Here is a 16,958-nt window from a genome sequence, read left to right as displayed (position 1 = left end):
TTATCAGGTGGCTCCTTCCATCTTCCACCCAGAAATGGCATATCACTCTTCTTTTGTTTCAGATCTCTGTGAAATTCCCTTATTCCGTCAGTTGGAAAAAATGCTCTGTTTTTAAAGTGCTAATGTGATTAGCTTGAGTGGACCTGTACAACTTCCCTTTAAACTTCAAAGTCAACTGGTTAGTTACCTTAACTATATCTGCAAAATCTCTTTTGACATATAGCCTGCTGTAGACTTAGTGGGTACTCCCAAAATTCATTTGTTGAAACCCTAAAGCCCAAAGTGAAGTTGAGAGTTAATTCTTTAAGAGTTAATTAGTTCAGAAGGGTAGAACCACTGGATGGGATTAGTGCTCTTATGAGAGACACAAGAGAGCTTACTTTCTGTGCTCTCTCTGCCGTGTGAGGATATAATGTTCATCTGCAAACCAGGAAGAATGATCTCAGCAGGCACTGACTCTGCTGATACCTTGCTTGAATTTGGATTCTCCAGCCTCTAGAACCAATACAAATAAATTTCTGTTATTCAAGATATTTCAGTCTATGGTATTTCTTTCTTATAGCAGCCCAAACTGACTAAGACATAACCTAACATAAACAAGTGTGATATTTCCTTATATTCACGGTCCTGGGGATTTGGGGAAGAAAATCTTGGGGGACTCATTTTGAAATCTGCATATCTCATATGGCCATGCATGTTTACATTAAAAAAACAATGGAGCACCTGGGTGGCTCAGTTGGTTAAGCATCAGACTTCAGCTCAGGTCATGATCTCATGGTTCATGGGTTTGAGCCCCGTGTTGGGCTCTGTGCCGACAGCTCAGAGCCTGGAGCCTCTCTTTCTGCCCCATGCTCTGTGTGTGTGTCTCTCTCTCAAAAATAAACAAATGTTAAAACAACAACAACAACAACACTAACAAGTGACATACTGTTTTCTAAAGTAGCTGTAGTATTTTACAGCAGTCATACCACTAATTTATAAGGATTCCAGATTTTCCATATCCTTATGACAATTTCATTTTGTCATTTTTATGCCCATTACGTTATGTACATATGAATGTATAATGTGGTGTATCATTGTATCTTGACTTTTACTATGGATAATGATGCCGAATTTCTTTTCATATGCTTCATATTTTTTGGTAAAGTGCCTATTTAAATATTTTGCCCATTTAAAAATGGTTATTTTTCTTCTTAGTCATAAGAGTACTTTATATTTCTGAATATAAGTCATTAACAGAAAAATTATGTAAATATACCCTATGATTCTAGCTTATATTTTCACTTTATTGATAATTATTTTAAGGAAGAAAATGTTTAAATTTTGATAGAACCCAATTTATGTCTTTTTCTTTTATGGATCATGCTTTTGATATCAAATGTAAGTAATCTTTGCCTAACCAAAGGACACAAAGATGTTCTAGTTTTATACTGTTAAAACTTGCATTTAGGACTTTGATCCATTTTGAATTAGTTTTTGTATATTATATGAAGTATGGGTCTCTACTAATTTTCTATTGCTGCCTAACAGATTAACACAAATTTAGGAGCTTAAAACAACACATACTTACTGTCTCATAGTTTTGTTGGAGCCAGTTTGGGCACAGGGTAGCTGCATTCTCTGCCCAGAATCTCACAAGGCCACAATCAAGATGCCAACCGGGCCACATTCTTATCTGGAGGCTTAATTAGGGAAAGATGCATTTCCAACCTCATTCAGGTTGTTGGCAGAATTCATTTCCTATGGCTATGTGACCAAAGGCACTGGTTTTCTTCTGGATGTCTGCTGGAACCTGACCCCAGGTCTTAGAGACCACTCACAGTTCCTTGCCATGTAAGCCTCCTCATTATGGCTGAATACTTCATCAAGTTAGCAAGGAGATTCTCACTCAAGCCTGCTAGGAGAGTCTTACACAATACAATGTAATTACAGGCATCATTTCCCATAACTTCTGCTACATATAACATTACCTAATTAAGGAGTGACATCCCATCACTTTTGACACTTCTTATTAGTCACAAATCATAGGTTCCAGCAGCACTCGAGGAGAGAGGATTACACAAAAGCATGGACACAATACAGTGGAAATATTGGCGGTCATCCTAAGGTTTATCCAACACAGAGTCTAAGTTGATATTTGTTTCTTGGTTGCACCCTTTGTTGCAAAGACTATCCTTTCCTTATTGGTTTATAGTGGCAAATTGTTGAAAATCAGTGGATCATAAATATTATAAGGGTTAATTCTTGGACTCTCAATACTGTTCCTTTGATCTATATGTCTATGTTTATTCCAGTACCAAAGTTTTAGCCCTCCAATTTTGTTTTTCTTTTTCAAGATTGTTTGAGTTATTCTGAGTTATTTTCATTACCTTGTATGTGTTAGGACAGATTGTAAATTTTTCCAAAAAAAATATTATGGGGATTTCAACAGGGATTTTATTGAAATACAGATGAAATTTAGGGTGAATTGCTATATTAATATTTCAAATTTTCTAATCCATGAACATGGGTGTCTCTCTTATATTTATATCTTCTTTAATTTTCTCCACATTTTTTTTGTAATTTTCAGAGTACAGGCTCTGAATTTATTTTATTAAATGTACTCCTATATTATTCTTTTTGATGCTATTGCAAAAGTCATCATTTTCTTAATATTGTTTTCATACTATTAATTGCTTAAATAAAGAAATACAAGGCATTTTTGTGCATTGGTTTTATATTCTGTGACCTTGCTAATCTTGCTTATTAATTCTATTATTATTTCTGTGTTTACATATAAGATCCCATTGTCAGTGAATGAAGACAATTTTACCTTTCCTTTTTAAATTCTAATGATTTTTTATTTCATTTTATTGGCCTGTTATACCATGTAAAATACCCAGCTAACTATAAGTGGTGAAACTGGGCATATTGATTTATTTCTGACTTTAGGGGAAAAGCATCAATTCTTTCACTATTATGTATGATCTTAGGTGCAAATTTTTCATAGATCCCTTATCAAGTTGTGGAAATTTTTTTCTATTCATAGTTTGCTCAGAATTTTTATCTTGAAATTATGTTGGATATTTTCAAATATTTTTTTTGGATTTATATATAAAAACAATAGTTTTGTTTTATTTTTCATTCTATAATATGGTATATTATATTAACTGATTTTGAATTTTAAGCTAATTTTGCTTTTCTGGAATAAATCCCTCTTGGACTTCTTTATATATGTTGCAGCAAACACTCTTTGCTAATATTTTGTTAAGGTGTTTTGCATTAAATTAATGATGCACATTTGTAATTTTTTTTTACTTGTGATATCTTTCTTTGGATTTGGTGTCAGGGTGGATGGCCTAATAATATTACTTGAAAAATAGTTCTTTTTTTATATTCTGAAAAAAAAATGTGTATGGCTAACATTTTTTTTCCTTAAATGTTTGATAAAATTCACCAGTGAATCCGTCTGGACCTGGGTTTTTCTTTGTGAAAATATTTTAAATTACTTAATTCAGTTTGCTTATTTCATATATGTTTATTCAAAACTTCTATTTCTACTTGAAAGATCTTTTTTGTGTCTTTGTAGTTATTTATCCATTTTACCTAAATGGTCTAGTATGTTGTCATAAATTTGTTTGTAATACTCTATTATAATCCTTTAGTTGCTTTAGACTCTGTAGTGGTGCTTCCTATTTCATTTCTGCTTTTGGTAATTTGTAGCTCCTTTAATTTCTCTTTTGGTCAATTTACATAAAAGTTTATCAGTTTTTTAGATGTAAATTTTTTTGATGTTTATTTATTTTGAGAAAGAGACAGTGTGTGCACATGGGAGTGGGGGAGGGGCAGAGAGAGAGGGAGAGAGAGAATCTTGAGGTGTTCCATGCTCAGCACAGAGCCCAATGCAGGGCTCAATCTCACAACCATGAGATCATGACCTGAGCCGAAATCAAGAGTCAGACACTTAACCTACTGAGCCAACCATATGCCCTAGATTTTTAAAACCTAGCTTTGTTTTTATTTTTTTCCTAGTTTTTAAATTTTCTGTTTCATTGATTTCTGGTCTGATATTTATTTCCTTTCTGCCACTTTGGGTTAGATTTACTCTTTTTTTCCTGGGTTCTTAGAATGAATCAGGATTATGGGTTTTAGATCTTTCTTCCCTTCCTATATAAACATTCACAGCCATAATTTTCTTTCTTTCTTTTTTTTTTCTTTAATTTTTTTTTCAACTTTTTAAAATTTATTTTTGGGACAGAGAAAGACAGAGCATGAACGGGGAAGGGGCAGAGAGAGAGGGAGACACAGAATCGGAAACAGGCTCCAGGCTGCGAGCCATCAGCCCAGAGCCTCACGCGGGGCTCGAACTCACGGACCGCGAGATCATGACCTGCCTGAAGTCGGATGCTTAACCAACTGCGCCACCCAGGCGCCCCCATAATTTTCTTTCTAATCACTGCTCTAGTTCCATCCAATAAATTTTTATGTCATATTTTATTTTCAGTCAGTTGATTATGTTTTCCTTTTCTTTTTGACTTCTTATTTAGCCTATAAAGTATTTAGAAGAGTACTGTTTAATTACCAATACTTGATGTATTTCCAATTTTCTTTCTGTTGCCAATTTCTAATTTGATTCAGTTGTAGTCAGAGAACTTACATTGCATGATTTCAGTCTTTTCAAATGTATTTAAGCTTGTTTTATGCCCTCACATATTGTCTATAATGGAGAATGTTCTATGTGCACAAAACAAATGTATTCTGTTTTCTGTGGGGTAGAATGTTCCATATATGTTCCATATATGTCAGTTTGATCAAGCTGGTTGATAATGCTGTTCAAGGATTGTGTATCCTTACTGATTTTCTGTCTAGTTGTTATGCCATTTCCTGAAAAGAGAGTATTAAATTTCCAGGTGTAAACTCGAATTATATATTCCTCTTTTTAATTTGTCATTTTTTTGCTTCATGCATTTTAGGACTCTGTATATATATATACATATATATTTATTATATAATTATATATATAATATATATAATTTATATATATAATATAAATATATATAATTTATTTATATATATTTATATATTTATATAATATATATATTTATATATATTTATATTATATATATATATTTATAATGGCTATACCTTCCTGACATACTGCCCTATTGCCATTTTTATTATTATGAAATAGGTCTCTTTCATCTTTTCATATTTCTTGTTTTACAGTTTTGCTTTATATTAATGTAGCCACTCCATTTCTCTTAAGGCTAATGTTTCCATGGTAAATATTTTTCCATCTTTTCTTTTCAACTTATTAGTCTTTGATTCTAAATTCTTAGAATGATGACTAAATTCTTAGCATTCTGTTCTCAGAAAATGGAATAACATCCATTTATGGTTATTCTTCACTCTTGAGATTTCAACAAATAAATGGCCATTTCTTTGGAATTTTTTAGATATGGAACTACTGAAAGGGATAGAAGGACACTAGGTAGAAAACATAAATAAGTTCCCCAAATTTGGGGCAGGCAAATTTCATAAAGCTTGGAGAAAACTAAGTATATCAAAAGTAAAAAATGCTAAAATACTTAGTATAAATGTAGTTAAATAGTAGTAGTTTGCATGACTAATTAAAGGAGACCAGACCTATAAAGCCATTATATTCATTCATAATGTAGGAATTTTTGTATTTGTTATTTACAGCTATATCCCCTTCACCCAGAACTGTGTTTGGTCCAGGAAAGATTCTCAATATATGTGTTTTGGATGAATGAAGGCTGCCCCTAAAGAAACATTTTATAAGAAGAAACTATAGGAGTATAACCAAGAATAAACATTAGTGAATTGTTAGAGGGATGCTCAAACACTAGTGATTCTAGAAACACTAGAAACACTAGTGATTCTTATAAAAAGTTGGAAAGCTACACAAAGATTTCTGATCTCCAGTGAAAGGAAAGAAAAATCACACTATTTGGGACCAGTGGGTATTGACAACAAAGATTAAACAGAATACTAGAATTATAGTTAACACACGTGTTCTAATCCTTGTTTTTTTCTTTTTTCTTTTCCTTTCTTTTCACTTGGACAATTCAACCTAATTGTTGAAATGTAGAGACTGAACAACCATGTTTATGGTTTCCTCTGCTTTTCACATTGAAATATTTCTTAAATGGAATATTACTTTTGCCTTTTCTGCAGAAGGGAATTATTTTCAATAGAAAAAAAAGATAGAATGACCATTTCCATGGAAATACAGTACGTATGAGAATCACTTAAGACGCAGCCTACAAATGCAAATATCTGGAATCCATTGCCCATTCCATATATTGATTCACTAGGTTTCAGATGGTACCCAGAAATCTACATTTTTACTGATCAGTCTAGATTATTCTGATGTAGGTGCCCTGAGGGTTAGACGTTTATAAAGTATAACCTTGGTTAAGAACTAAGTTCAGCCAAGGGTTGGGGAAGAGGCTACCCAAGAGCATCTAGATGCTCCAAACTAAGACTGCCTTCCAGCTGAGGAATATAGAAGGAGAAATTAGTGGAACATATATCATTATGGAAATATTTATTGTAAATTATAAATTTAAATATTTAAAATTACTATGAATACTTCATATTATTATTATTGGAGATCATAGAAAATATAAGAGGAGTATTAAAAGTTGGTGAACTTATATTAGGGCAAAATGATGCACACATAATAAAAGCTATTACATGAAAGAATATATTTTGGTAGCTCCCTGGGTAGAATTAAAATTTTTTTAATGTTTGTTTATTTTTGAGAGACATAGACAGAAAATGAGCAGGGGAGGGTCAGAGAGAGAGGGAGACACAGAATCCAAAGCAGGCTCCAGGCTGAGCGGTCAGCACAGAGCCTGACACGGGGCTCACCCACAAGCTGTGAGATCATGACCTGGGCAGAAGTCCGATACTTAACCAACTTAGCCACCCAGGCTCCCCTCCCTGGGTAGAATTAGAGCTATTTGATCAAATATACAAAGAGAGAGATTTTATCTTTGAAAAATAACTTCTTGAATATCAAAAATGTTTATATAGGTAAAAATTCAGGAATCGTTTTGACTTCACGGATGGTTTCCGGTTATACACCACAGATCTCTATTCTCAATTCTGTTCTCCGTAACATTATTTATTAGTCATAAATGATAGGCGTTACTATAATATTTGGAAATATTAGCCTGAGTATTTTCATCTGATACCTCCAGTTTTTCTCCTACCCAGTCAGCTGAGTGAGTAATCCTGTATTCGTTGCTGTAGGGAAGGAATGTAGAACAGGGAAAAAGTATTCTTTATTGGCTCCTGAGTTTAAAGTTTAGGTCTTACAGTATTCTAACAAGATAATGCATTTGTTTAAGTACACAGAAAACATGAATTCTGGCATCTAAGATAAAGGTTCTGGTTGGAGAAGGAGAATTGGGTGAGAAATAGCGATGTGAGTTTTGGTGATGGTAGATTCCTCATAAATGGTGCCTGGGCCCTGACTTCATGCCCCACCAGGATGAGTGGAGGGAGATATGGCAGTGGGGAACTGTGTGCCGTCTCCTGGATACAGTGGATATCAATAGAGTAGCTATAACTGCCTCTTGTGTCTAGACAGATAGAAATTCCATGGAATCTTACCCCAGACTCCACGAGCTCCGTATTTGCAACAGAGCCACAGTTTGAACTGTGTGCAGGGTCCAGTGTGTCACAGAAAAAGAAGTGGATCTGAAGGGAACTTTTAGAAGGGAACAAATTATAATATGGCAGGACCTGCATGTAACAAGACCTAAGTTGTCATGAGCATGAGAAGGGCTCAACAGATTCCAACATGGTCAGATGACAACCTGAGATACATTCTTTCCTGCCAATCCCCCACCATCTGCCTCATATCTCACTGGCATCATTCGAACCTTCCTGGAATTTAAAGGCAATTCTAGATAATGTCAACTGGGTAATGTCAACTAGATAATGTCAATGTCAATTACAAAGATGCAATTTTTCCATTTGGAGGGGAGGGTCAACATAAGTTGGGTGATAAAACCAACAAAGAGGCTCACATTGGCTCCACTCTATATGTATACAGTGTATGTATATGAAAGTTAGGTATATGATGTGTATGAAAGTTAGGAAAATAACAAAACCATGTGAGATTGTAAATGTGTGGGTGTTTGGCACACGATCCAAAAAGTAATAAATAGTTGGAACTATGGGTCAAAGCCATCAAGATGATATGTTATGGGGATAATGTGAGCATAATATAAATATTCGAGTAGAGCCTGAGAGCTTAGCTGCAGAGAGTATAGTTAAGAGCTCCAATGAACATTATAATGCATTAATAAAATTATAATGACTAAAGAAAAGGATGGCCCTAATCAACTGCATTGGAAGGATAGTAGTGAAGTGTGTGTGTGTGTGTGTGTGTGTGTGTGTGTGTGGTGGTGGTCATTCTTTGTAATGTAATTTACTTTAAACTGGTTTGAGTTCAGAGAAATGTAATAAATGGAAAATTTTTAACTGGGTCCTGTATTCTATGAATAATATGACCATATACTATATTTCTGATTAGCTCAGACAACACCTGTTGTCTTAGTCATTTGCAGGTTTTACATAAAGCAATTGGAAGAACGGAGACTTGTTTTTATCTGTAGATAAGAATTGGTCCAGTGGGGAAAAGATACTGACTCATTAGGTGGCTGTCTTCAAACAATAAGGGCTATCACATGCAAGAGGGATTAAACTTTTCTCTGGTGCCAGTGGGTAGAGTTAAGACCACTTAGAAAATATCCAAGAAGAGGTATTTTCACTTTGAAAAGAGAACTTTTTATATATCGAAACTCTCTGAAGATAGGGAGGCTTCCCCAAATTGAAGTGAGTTTCCTGTCACTGGTAGGGAAATAAAAAGACCAAATGGTTTCAGTAATGATATTGCAGAGAGAATCATATATCGAATGGTGGGGTCAAATGAAGTTTTGATCTTTCCCCAAACTGATATTTTTATAGTATTTAGGTTTAGAATCATGTGGGCAATCAGAAAAGGATTTGAAGAATAGAGAGAGAATGATTGTCAGAAACCATTATAGGTTACAAAGGGAGTTTCTAGAATAGAAACTGTTGAAAAACCTTAAGTATTTTCATGTTCTCATTTGTTATAAGCCAAATATATTATTTCCTGTGCTGCTCCTTCTACCAAATAATATAAAAATCTTGCCAGTACACTTTGCATAAAATAAATAATCTGAACTGGGGAAATTTTGATTTCTATAAGCCAACTGGCATCCTCTAGCAGAAAACACAGCCACTCTCTGGAATTGCAGAGCACCAGTGAAAGATGGCCCCTAGGCACTGCCTGCCTGTGAACAGTAGAATGAGAACATGGAAAATCTAGCACTTTCTGTTGCCTTTACATATGTATCTACTGGCATGCTTTCAGGAACAAGTAACAGAAGATCCAACTAAACAACAGAGATACTGGGGCGCCTGGGTGGCTCAGTCGGTTGAGCTTCTGACTTCGGCTCAGGTCATGATCCCATGGTCTGTGAGTTTGAGCCGTGCATCGAGCTCTGTGTGGAGCCTACTTCAGATTCTGTGTCTCCGTCTCTCTCTGATCCTCCCCCATTCATGCTCTGTCTCTCGGTCTCAAAAATAAATAAACATTAAAAAATGTTTTTTTAAATAAAAAAATAAACAACAGAGATACTATGTGGCACAGCAGGAAGCCCAGAATAAGGCAGTTACAGGTGTGGTGGATTCAGGGGTTAAGGCTGTCCAGAAACCAGGTTGAATTCTCTCTGTGATTCTTTTTGGTTTTCCCTTCATAGCTGAACAACATGAACAACCGTATAAGCTGGATGAAGCTGCACAGATATTAGATATTGTTCTCACATTATAATGTCCAAAGGCAAAGAAGAGTAATATCTGTCTTATGTTGCTTACTAAGACAAAGTAAACCTTCCCAGAAGCCCCACAGCAGATTAATGCAACAGCAGACAAGTCATTGGATAGTACTGCAAATGCGCTCGTGGCAGGAAAAAAAAAATTACTTGTAAAGGAAATGGAATCACTAGGAGTGGCCAGGTACACAACGGATATTCAGTGTCTGATCTGATTCAGTGTTCTCTCAGCAAGGAAGAAAAGGGATGGGAACCAGATGGACTGTGGCTAGGTAACTAACAATGTCTGCTACAACCCTCTTGTGCCAGGTTTCAATGCCCGCTTTAATATGAAAATGGCTGTTGTATTAGGTTCCTAGGGCTGCCATAACAAAGTGCCATGGGGATGCTTGGAAGGGAGGCTTAAAGCAACAGAAATTGATTGTCTCACGTTTCTGGAAGCTAGAAGTTTGAAATCACGGTGTGGACGGGTTCATGCTGTCTCTAAAACCTACGGGAGAATCCTCCATGGTGTTTTCCTAACTTCTGGTGTAGATACATCATTCCAATCACTGCCTGCGTTATCACATGACTGTCTTTTCCCTGTATTAACACCTCCTTAATAAAAACACCAGTCATATTAGATTAGGGCCCCCCTTAATGATTTCATCTTAATTGCATCTACAAAGACTCTATTTCCAAAAAAAGTCATATTCATAAGTGCCTGGAGTGAAGACTGTAACATACCTTTTTTTAAATGTTTATTTACTTATTTTTGAAGCAGAGAGAAAAAAAGAGAGAGAGAAAGAACGGGCAAGGGGCAGAGAAAGAGGGGAGACAGAGAATCCTAAGCAGGCTCTGTACTGCCAGCACAGAGCCCAATGCAGGGTTTGCATTCACAAACCATGAGACCATGACCTGAGCCAAAATCAACAGTCAGATGCTCAACCAACTGAGTCATCCAGTCGCCCCTCAACACATCTTTTTGGTAAGACAGAATTCAAGCCTAACATCTATGTCGTGATGCTCTTTTAGGGATCCAAAAGCTGTAAGGTTGCTTCTTCTGAGTCTTCCTATATGAAACAAGGTCTAAAGTTCCATTCAATGAGACAGCATGCTACAATATATTAGAAAGAGCACCCAAACAAGATTTGAAGACTTTCATACTATTTGGGTCATCTGAAGAAAGTCACTTATTTTCTCTGAACCTGTCAGTTTCCTCGCCATGTCAGAACTTCCCAATGTGATACTCTGACCCAAAGACATTACTTATCTGGTCTCTGAGGAGCTCTCCATGCAGATGATCATCTGATCATAAGTTGTAGGACTTCATGATCTTCCCTCTATTAAAGCAGGTTCTATGAGGCAATGTGGCATTCTCATTTTCTATAATACAAAACATCTTCCTTTGATGAGAAATTTGCAATTTGAGGTGTTGGTGGTTTAATAAGAGAAACATAGGGGTGCCTGGGTGGCTCAGTCGGTTAAACATCTGACTTTGGCTCAGGTGATAATCTCACAGTTCGCTAATTCAAGCCCTGAGTCGGGCTCTGTGCTGCCAGCTCAGAGTCTGGAACCTGCTTCAGATTCTGTGTCTCCCTCTCTCTCTGCCCCAGTCCTGCTTGTGCTCTGCCTCTCTGTCTCTCAAAAATGAATAAACATTTAAAAAGTTTAAAAAAATAAGAGAAGCATAATTATTGGCTGAGATATTAAATTATGAGAATAGGAAAGTATAGAGGCAAATAAAGTCAAGTTATTGAAGATGGAATTTGTGAAGAAAAATACCCTGACCTCCAGTTACAGGAGCAGGATGGTTTAGAAGAAAATGGGGTTTCTTGAATTCCATTGGCCTCTTTAACAAAGTTTGAAGAGTCCAATTGTATGAGTAGACAAGCCTAACACAGAACCAGCTGAGATGAGATGGCATAAATTTAGGGGAATGGGCACTACATGTATGAGATCACTTATCCTTATACATTCTAGGAGAGTCACAAGGATTTAAAGAGGCTCAGGAAAAAATAGTGAGAGTTGGCTCTGATGCTGGGTCGGACACACACTCATGCTTTAGTGACTATAGTAATTAATATTTATGTCTGCCTGCTACCTTTTTCTCACCTTTCTCGAATTGAACATGCTTCCCTGTCCTCAGGAGTGTATCTATAATATAGCTGAAACTATCATATTCCCTTACTCTGGTACACTGGATTGTTTTTTGGTTTTTTTCAATGGAACATCATCCCCTTGGGCAGGAAACAGGCTAATAAACCTGGTTGGTCTTCTAGGAGGGCATAGACCACAAGTATCTACTTTAGATTTGGCTGAGGAGGATAACGGACAAAGAATAAACTCCTAGAGGGTTGGGCCAGCCAACGCACAAAACAATGGAGAAAGACTTACAGAGAGCAGGATCAGTGTCTATTCAAGGTCTGGTTATTTCTGCTATAATATGACATATATGTTCTTAAAATTCACTGCGCTATGCAAAATCATGCTACCAAAACTATAGAGCTTATGGGGAAAATGAGGCTAGGGGCATAACACTCAAAAACTGTCAGTTACATATAAACATAAAAAGGAGCATAAGAAAAATGGCAGCACGGTTTTATATATACTAAATGGTTAAGGAATCCATAGATATTATAGTAAGTTCATCACTTTACCCTGAAAAAGACCCAAAGTATGCTCGTCTTAAGGGGGCATTGGAAGGCGTATAGCTTGTGAGTTACTGTGAAGTGGTAGAAGAGGGTTATCTGAAATTGGCCAGAACATTCTAATGCCAGATGGGGATGGGTGTGGTTTATAACACGCAGTGAATGGTGCTAGCTGGTAGATGTTTAGAGATGTGTGTATGTGCTTGTGTTTGTGTATTTCTACTCATTTTACTTCAGCTAGCTCGTTTTCTGTGTTCGTCCAGTGTTTTTTCTGGACTCAGATTGCACATAAGCAAACACGAATTTAATGTTATGTTCTACTTGTTTCCTAACATATCAGTCTTTTTGGAACACTCATATTTTTAAAACCAGGATTATAGTGGATTGGGTTATATTTCTAGAATAAAGCCCATTGTCTGTCCATCTAAAGGTGTTTCACGGCAATATATTTTAGTAAAACCTTTTGTGTTGGATAATCTAACAGTGTTTAAAAAACTGATTTTCACCCCAAGTTTGTGTGAAAGCCACAAAACCAATAAATTGGACACATATTCTGAGATCCCATTTTATATTGTGTGACCCTGCTATTGATACACCTCTTGCTTCAGTAAAAGTAGGACTTGGAGTGCTGGCTGAGTATTCTATAGAGCCAGCTTAAATCAAGATTTATAATGCTGTTGCTGTGTGTTTAAAATGCATCTTTGTGCTAAATCACTTTCTCTCCGAGGGAAAATAAATTAATCACAGAACAGAAAAAGGAGAAAAGAAATCAATTGTTAGTTGGCATAGTCAAAGATCAGTTAAGCATTTCCCTTGCAATGCTGATTTCCACACATTTCTAAATCAACTAGAAAAATCCTCCTTAGGGTGAATATTGCAAATATTGAATTTTGGTGTTTTTGTTTCATTTTTTTTCATTTAATTTTCTTTGTAAATATTATTCTTTAAATAATTTACCAACATAATATTTTTGTTTTCTTCATTCTGTCTCAGAAAAGTGGTAATCCCAAATAAAATGTGTATTCATCTCCTAGGGCTGGCACAATAAAATACCACAAACTAGGTAAATGAAGAGAAATGTTTTCCTCACAGATCTGGAGACTAGAAATCCAAGATCAAAGTGTCGGGAGAGTTAGTTTCTTCTGAGGTCTCTTCTCTTGGCTTAAAGATGGTCATTTTCTCCCAGTGTCTTTACATGGTCCTTCCCCTGTGCGTGTCGGTGCCCTAATTACTTCTTATAAGGACGCCAGTCATATCGGATTAGGCCTCCCCATATGACATTATTTTACCTCAGTTACTTCTTTAAAGGACCTATTTACACACATAGTTACGTTCTCAGGTACTGGGGGTTAGAATTTCAACATCTGAATTTTGAGAGGACACAATTCAGCCATAAAAACACGTTGAAGTGAAAAACATGGATAGGTTAAGTATGAAGTGGACTTAGAAGGGCTTGGGTCCCAGTTCTTTACTCACCAACTCTGTGATTTGGGGTAGTAATCTAATATTTTAAAATTGTAGTGATTCTGATGGAGCAGGGTATCTCTCCCAATTCCCAGGAAACAGTCATCCACGTGTGAGGTTCTCATCTTCCTTCCCACACTATTCCTTTCAGTCTGAAAACCAACACAGTCAATACAGAGAAAGGCAAATGTCTTACTGGAAAGTTTAGAGTAAATTTATTTTTACATTTTTTTAAATTAATTTTTTTTAATGTTTATGTTTTGAGAGAGAAACAGGGCACAAGTGGGAGAAGAGCAGAGAGAGAGGGAAACGCAGAATCCAAAGCAGGCTGCAGGCTCTGAGCTGTCAGCACAGAGCCCGATGCAGGGCTCGAATTCACAAACCCTGAGATCATGGCCTGAGCCGAAGTTGGATGCTCAACTGACCAAGCCACCCAGGCGCCCCTAGTTTAGAGTAAATTTAAAAGAGTTACAACTTAAGGAGAAAGAAATTAAAATCCTATTTTGCACTTTCCCTTGAGTCTCAAGAAGGAAAGCACTTAAATATTTGTGTCCTTTCAAAGAAGGGTATGCCCCCATAACAGTTTTCTTTATTTCTGTCTTTTTTTTTTTAATTCTTATGTTGATTTATTTTTGAGAGCCGAAGAGACAGAGCACGAGCAGGGGAGGGGCAGAGAGTGCAGGAGACGCAGAATATGAAGCAGGCTCCAGGCTCCAACACGGGGCTCAAACTCATGGACTGCAAGGTCATGACCTGAGCTGAAGTTGGCATCTTAACCGAGCGCCACCCGGCGCCCCTCTAAACTTCTGTCTACACTCAGCCTTAAGTTCATGTACTTTGTCCACCAATTCCTCCTTCTTCATTGCTCTCTGCTCTTGTCTGAAGCTGCTTTGCACTGCAAAATTCCACTTTATCCACAAGGGTGAACCCACGCCACCCACTCTGCCATCATGCCCCAGGAATCAAGTAGATTCAGGAGCAAAACAGAACTTTAGCCGTCAGTCTCTAAGCTTTGCAGAGAACTGAGGTGGAATGGAGATAGTCAGTTGGGGGATGGTTGTGGGAAGGGAAATGTTCAGCCTCATGCGCAGAGATAGACACCGATTCTTTCAGATAGTCTACTAGTGTGCTACCCTCAATGTGTCTACTCTCCCAAGGAGAGATACCCATTCATTTTTCCCCTGGAACCAGGACAAAACAAAACAAAACCCTACTATGAGAAGATAAGCAATGCCTCTCCAACTGCTATGCAGAAAAAATGTTTTCCTTCTTTGGATTTTTTTCTGAGGGAAGGCAGGGGGTAGCAGGAAGAAGGTGACAAGGGGAGGAGGAAGGGTCCTGCAGGAGTTGGAGTCTAATGGCTGCTATCTCTGTGGCCCTGGGAAGTGTTTCAGTTTCAATTACATTGCTAGGATTCAGAGTCAAGCAGTTTGAATAGGTGACTTCTCGCTACTTACATGTAAGTTTCGTGTAGTTTTTAGTGCAGACTAAAACTATACACTACTTCAAGGTCTGTAAACCCTGTTTTAGGATACATTTAAGTTTTTCAAATGATTACCTTTTGGCTAGAACCACTATTTCCAGTAATTCACCAAAATGACCAACGCAAAGGGAAAAGGGAGAGGTACCTGCTATATGTTCTCTAGGCCTTTTAGAAACATGGAGTTAATCCTTTGGCCACATCCATGTGAATCTACATGGGCACTTTTCAGAAAGGAGTGTCCCACAAATGTTACCATAGCAAAACTGGAAGAGTCTACAATGTTACCCAGCATTCTTGTTGGCATTCTTGTTGGCATTCTTGTAAACAAATAAGGGCAAGATTCTTGCCAAGAGAATGAAGGTACGTATTGAGCATATTGAGCACTCAAAGAGCCAAGAGAGCTTCCTGAAATGTGTGAAGGAAAATGATCAGAAAAAGAAGGAAGCCAAAGAGAAAGGGACTTGGGTTCAACTGAAGTGCCAGCCTGCCCCACCCCGAAAAGCACACTTTGGGAGAATCAATGGAAAGGAGCCTGAGCTGTTGGAACCCATTCCCTATAAATTTATGGCACGATAAATGTAAAAAATAAATAAACACTCAAGAGTATAAAAAAATAAAAAAACAAAATTTCAAGTGATTGAAAGTGATTTCAAGTGATATCTTTTTCATGCCATTCTGATCCTATTCCCCCCCCCAACAATTTATTGGAGAGTTACTGCTTTTTAGGAAAGAATGTATTTAAATATTAAATGTCGAGTAAAAATTACTGACAACCTAAATTTTCCCTATAATTATAATCTCTGAATATTCACTTCTGATGAGAACATGTAAAGTCTAATGACAGGAAGCATTATCAAAGATACAGAAATATTTCATAATAAATAGTTCAACCTATTCGATATCCATAACAATTCTAATTGTACATACCTAATAGTTTGGCCAGAGGTCAAACTATTCAGTTCTTTGAGATGTGCACCTTCCCTATGTGGCTGTTTGCTTCTTCAAATCCAGAAAGGAAGAGTCTCCTCTCAAGATGGATGCTATAATCTGATATAATATAATCATATACATGTAATCACATCCCTCATTACTTTTGCTACACTCCATGGGCGAGAAACAAGTTACAGTTCCCACCCACACTAAAGGGGAGCATACCATAAAAGGCCATGAACATCTTGGTGGGGATTATAGGGGTGGGGGCCACCTTTCCTCCCCAGGTACATACATATTTACATGGGCTATTTCACTTACTCTCAATAACTCTGTGACATAAGTACCATAAATGCCTTTATTTTACAGATGAGAAAATTGTGGCCCTAGAAAGATTAAATAATTTGTCCATGTATATGCATTTGAGTTTTGATTCAAGTTGCGGGACCTAAAAGTTGAGGTTGCTTGCCTTTTTTGGGTTAAGGTTTATTATTTAATAATCAATAAAAATTTCATAATAAAGTATATTGCAAAAGGGGAATGTCTTTTCAACTACTTTAGAAAGAATATATTTTA

The 16,958-nt window shown here is 36.7% G+C and overlaps 1 long non-coding RNA gene and 1 pseudogene across 1 annotated transcript in view; one reads left to right on the top strand and one right to left on the bottom strand.

Moving 5' to 3' along the window:
• LOC125164533 (uncharacterized) overlaps positions 1-14,115 on the bottom strand; it is an 80,521-nt gene extending 66,406 nt beyond the window's left edge. Inside the window, exons 1-2 of the long non-coding RNA XR_007151800.1 lie at positions 13,982-14,115; positions 381-495 (exon numbers count right to left, since the gene is read on the bottom strand). This is a non-coding gene — a long non-coding RNA (uncharacterized LOC125164533). The remainder of the gene's footprint in view (positions 1-380; positions 496-13,981) is intronic.
• A 1,441-nt stretch (positions 14,116-15,556) lies between these two features.
• LOC125164782 (60S ribosomal protein L21-like) lies at positions 15,557-16,028 on the top strand (annotated as a pseudogene).
• Positions 16,029-16,958: the final 930 nt, after the last annotated feature.

This window comes from Prionailurus viverrinus, chromosome B1 (assembly GCF_022837055.1).
Source record: "Prionailurus viverrinus isolate Anna chromosome B1, UM_Priviv_1.0, whole genome shotgun sequence".
In the NCBI taxonomy this organism is placed as follows: Eukaryota; Metazoa; Chordata; class Mammalia; order Carnivora; family Felidae; genus Prionailurus; species Prionailurus viverrinus.
The sequence above is the reverse complement of the archived record's forward strand: the minus strand, read 5'-3'. Positions and strand labels throughout refer to the sequence as shown.